At 59.6% G+C, this 4972-nt stretch overlaps 1 protein-coding gene across 8 annotated transcripts in view; it reads right to left on the reverse strand.

The window, feature by feature from the left end:
* The window catches only part of ABLIM2 (actin binding LIM protein family member 2), a 135589-nt gene that overhangs the window by 102327 nt on the left and 28290 nt on the right, over positions 1 to 4972 (reverse strand). The window contains exon 1 of one of the 8 annotated variants that reach the window (XM_021706237.1): positions 683 to 765. The exons of the other annotated variants lie outside the window; for them this stretch is intronic. The gene's annotated coding sequence lies outside the window, so the exon portion shown is untranslated. Of the gene's footprint in view, positions 1 to 682; positions 766 to 4972 lie in introns of those variants that run through there. 8 annotated transcript variants of the gene reach the window in all.

Genomic DNA, 4972 nt, shown 5'->3' on the forward strand with positions numbered 1-4972 from the left:
CTCCCGCGAGGTCTGAGCACAGAGCTAGTGACTGCTCACTCCACACCCTGGCCCTTTCCCCAGCTCTGCTGCAGATTCACCCGCCAAATCTCAGCTCTCTCTGCCGGGGAGACCCCACCCCTCCCCAGGAGCCGGCTCTGGGCAGCCCTCACCCTGCAGCTCTGCTCCCATAAGCCAGCCCCTCCCCCTCCCAGCAGCTCATCTCAGCCCGACCCCAGCAAGGACCAGGCTTATCAAGACCGACTCACAGGGGCAAGGAAGGGCGAAACACGCAGGAGGGGAGGGCAGGAGAAACCCCACGGTCACCATGGGATGCACATTTCCCGGGCAGGCGGTGTGCTGGATTCAGCGTTCAGGATGGCACTGAGCCCGCTGCACGCAGACAGTGCAGCCTGGCGGGTGCTGGGAAGGAGACCTGGCCCTGACAAGCACCTTAGGGGGCAAAGCGGCAGGGGGAGGGGACAGATGCCTTGGGGCCTCACGCCTGACTGATCTGTCCCAAAACCCACACCTGCCGCCCAGTGTGGCTGCCCGCTGGTCAGCCCCTCAGGGATGCGGGCGCTTCCTACCTGCACGGTGGGTGTCCCGGCACCAGAACCCACTCTGCTCCCACGGCCCGCTCGAGTGCCCTGGAACCTGGGCCCGTGCAGACGGACCCACCCTTCAGCCAGCGGCCTCTTACCCGATCCTGCCGCTCCCCGAGAGCCCGCTGTGGCCCGGGGGAGGGCCCCCCCAGGGACGCTGGCTTGGCCCGTCAGATGGTGCCACCGCGGCGGCGACAGCGCCCTTCTGTGGAGCCAGGCTCGTCGCTGCCGCCTGCGGCTGCCACCTCACCCCGCGGGAGGATGCTCAGAGCTTTGCAGAGCCCGCCGACTCTGCCACGCCGCCCGCCACCGCGGCCCCGGCGGAGGCGAAAACAAAAGCATTAATCTTCCCCAGGCCCTTGATCCTTCACTGCAGAACAGGAGGAAAAATCCGCAGTTGTTTGGCTCTTATTCCTTGAAATTAGGAGGGTCCTTCCCGACGGGCCAGAGTTCACAGGAGGGGCCCAGTTCTCAGGCTCCCAGCCCCCCTTTCTGCATTTGGCACAAAATAGCGGGGGTGTTTACGCTGCAGAGGCGCGGTCACCCTTGCCCTCTCTGTCCGTCGGGGCGGGGGGAGGGCCCACTGATGGCCGGGTGACGGACGGGAGACCCTCTCTGCCGGTGACAGCCACACCTCCCTGACTCCTGACTCAGCTGCTCTGCAGTTTGGCATGTGGCTCGGACCCACAGAGGCCAAGCAGCCAAGGCTGGTGTCAGGTCTGCCCCTGCCCAGGCCGGGCCCTCTCTGGGGCAGGGGTTGCTGCCCAGGACTGCGTGCAGGAAGGCGGGTCACGGGAGGTTTATATACCTGCAGCTGCGGCAGCTGCATCTTGGTGGAATGAGCCCAAGGTGCACCTGCTTTCGGTCATCTGACGTTACAACGGGGACACACTATTACAGGTTAAAAATGCAAACCCATACTTGTGTCCTGGGAGAGGACAAGGGAATGGGGTGTGCCTGGGCTCATGTCTGGCTCTGCTACCTGTTCTCGGGTGGCCAACAGCCTCGCACGTGGGTAGACCCAACCGGATGCCCAGGGGATGCCCCCTGGAGAGGGCCCGGGGTGTGGGGGGAGGGGTGAGGCTCCCTGGGGAGGTCCCAGGGGAATGGTGGAAGGGGTGATCCCCCTGGAGAGGGTCTGGCGTGTGGAGAGAGGGCGTGATGCCTCCTGGGAGGACCCCAGGGTGAGGGAGGAGGGGGTGATCCCCCTGGAGAGGCCCCAGGGTGTGGAGTGAGGAGGTGATGCCCCCTGGGGGGACCCCAGGGGAGGGGGGAGGGGGTGATGCCCTCTGGAGAGGTCCCATAGTATGGGGGGAGGGGTGAGGCTGGGGGTGGCCGTGTGGGGTTGGTCCTGCAGGGTCAGAGTCACCTGCACGTCAGTGGGAGAGCATCTCAGGGACAGCCTGTACACGGAGCCATGTGGGCCATGCTCGGTCCCGGGGGGGGGTCCGTAAAGGAGGCTGAAGGGTGTCACAAGGTTCCCTGAGTCTGGGGACGTGCCCTGCGCAGAGGCTGGCTTGAGGCAGCAGGCCCGGCCCAGGGGGGCAGGGGCGGAGCGCTGGCTGCAGGGACCTCCTTGCCAGGCTGCGGGATGTTCTTCTTGGTGGGAGACACTCGGACTGTTTAAGATGCCACGGGTGCCCGGCCACGGTGGCCCATGCCTGCAAGCCCTGTGCCTTGGGAGGCTGAGGCGGGAGGATCACTTGAGGCCAGGTGCGGGAGACCAGCCTGGGCAACCCAGCGAGACCTCGTCGGTGAAAAAAAAATCTGTCAAATAAATGAATGAATAAAGGCCACCGGGGAGGATGCCTTCTAAGAGGGGACTTCCCAGGGAAGGAGGGGTGGTGGACGGGAGGTGGGAGGCGGCCAGACCCAGCATGGAGATCCGGGCAGGCGGGGCAGGGCCTGAACCCAGGCACAACGAACGAGAGGGGCAGAGGGGCGTGGAGGCACTGAGCAGGGGGGTCGTGGGTGGGAGGGGACAGGATGGGGCACGGGTGGGGCTGCAGGTCAGAGGAGGGACGGCTCCGTCATCAGCAAGGGCGGAGGAGAGGGAGCAAGGACAGCAGCTGGCCTCGTGGTGAGTGGACGTTGCCGGCCTGGCTGAGGCCTGGGGCTGCCTTCTCTCCCTCAAGAAGACAGGGTCGTCGTGGGGGCGGGCGGAGCATGGGGGTCTGGGTCTTCTTGGTGGAGAACAGAGAGGGCAGTGGACCACCGGTTGGGGCAGCAGGCCGGGCTCCCGTCCTGCAGGGCGAGGGGCTGGCGGGTGGCGGGTGGGGGCCTTCACGCCGGGACCGAGGGCGGGGGGTCAGGCAGGACATGGTTCTGGGGATGCATTCCTGGTGCCCGCCCAGGGGAGGTGAGTGCCATGACCAGCGTCCATCACCCAGGAGCAGGCGGGAGGCACATGACATCCACATTCTTATCGTGTGATCCACCCGCACACCAAAAGCGAAGCCCCTGAGACAGCCGGGCAAAGCTTAGGAAAGAGAACTGAAACACGAGCACTGGGAATGGCTAAGAAATGATAAAAAGAACGCAGCCTCTCCGGGGATTGAAGAAAGGCAAAACACAGCAAGACTCCAGGTTTCCACCTGTCAGATTGGCAAGCGTTTAGGGGGGAAAGGCTATATTTTGCTGGCAAGAGTGTAAATTAGAATAATCTCTCTGGGCCGGCCTCAGTGCCTCAGCCCGTCATCCCAGCACTTTGGGAGGTCAAGGCGAGTGGATGGCCTGAGGTTGCGGGTTCGAGACCCGCCCAGGCAACGTGGCGAGACCTCGTCTCTACAATAAATCAAAAACTAGCCAGACCTGGTAGCGCGCACCTGTAGTTCCGGCTCCTTGGAAGGCTGAGGCGGAAGGATCGCCGGAGCCCAGCAGGGCGAGGCTGTGGTGGCCGGGAGCGTGCTGCTGCACTCCAGTCTGGGCGACAACTCAAAAAAATAAAAATAAAAAGGAGAATAATCTCTCTGGAAAGCAGTGAATAACACCTACCAAGAACACTAAAAATGTTCATGGTTTTCAACCCAACATCTACATTCTGTAAAGTTACCTTAGGGAAAATCAGAAATGCAAGCAAAGTATTAAAAAAAAAAAGATGTTTACTGTGGTGTTTGTTGTTTATTGTAATAAAACAGTGGCCAGTAGCAGGATGTCCGAGCATCCATGATCAGGCTGCTAATGCGAGTATAGTCATGGGGACATGAGGCCATGTGAGAACAGGCTACAGCCCCAGGGAGCCTTGAGGCCATGATGCCAGTGAAGAAAGCCCGTCACAAGAGACCACACGGTGCACGATTCCATTCACAAGAAACGTCCAGAACTGGGAAATCTACAGGGACAAAAGCTGGATTGGTGGCTGTGGAGGGCTTGAGGTGTCGGGGCGTGGCAGCTGCAGGGTGTGTGGTTCTTTTTAAGGCTGTGAAAATGTGCTAGGATTGTCTGTGTGATGGCTGCACACACACAGGAAGATCAAGAACACCCCTGAATTGTGCGCTCTCAGGGGGTGATTTGCATGGTGTGGCAGTGTATGATATTAGGTCTCAATAAAGCTATTTAAAAAACCCTACAATAGATACCTGCACATGCATGTTTGTTGCAGCTCTATTCACAATAGCAAAAACATGGACCCAACTGTGCTGCCCATCAAAACTGGATTGGATTTAAAAAAAAAAAAAGCGGTACATACACACAATGGAATATTATGAAGCCACAAAGAAGGACAAACACATGGACTTTGCAGCAACTTGGATGGATTTAGAGTCGATCATACTCAGTGATTGATCACAGAAACAAAGAACAGAGTGCCATATGTTCTCACTCATACGTGGACCTTGAGCAATTAGCATAATACTATAGGAAAGGGATTGGCAGTAGTGGGAAACTGCCAGCAGAGGGGGGTGGGATTGGCAGTTGAGGGACACTGCCACAGGGGAGGGAGGGGCACACCTCATCAACAAGGGGACCTGCATAATCAACGTTTGTAGACCTAACCCTGAGTTGTACCCCATATCTTTAAAATAAAAATCCAAAACCCTGTGATACCTCCTCCCAAAAAATGCTTACGGAGAGCTCTTCGCAACATGGAAATTGCTAAACAGGAAACGCAGGTTGGAAAAGACAAGCACGCCTGGTTGGACATCGGCTAGGATTGCACGGGGAGAAAAAACGGGCAGAAAACGGGCCAAGGTTACGCTAGCCCTGACCGCACTGGCAGTGACGCTGTCTCCTTTGGGCTGCCCCAGATTTTGCCAACGTTCTCCCGTCCACAAGCGTGGGGTCACAGCCACCCTCGGAGCCCACCCCACGGAGGAGCACAGAGCTCTTCGCATAGCCACAACCTCTCGGGGGACATCCATCCCCGCACCAGTCTCTGGCGGAGGGGGGGG

This window comes from Carlito syrichta, unplaced genomic scaffold (genome assembly GCF_000164805.1).
Source record: "Carlito syrichta isolate Samal-C Ts95f unplaced genomic scaffold, Tarsius_syrichta-2.0.1 Scaffold315368, whole genome shotgun sequence".
Taxonomy (NCBI): Eukaryota; Metazoa; Chordata; class Mammalia; order Primates; family Tarsiidae; genus Carlito; species Carlito syrichta.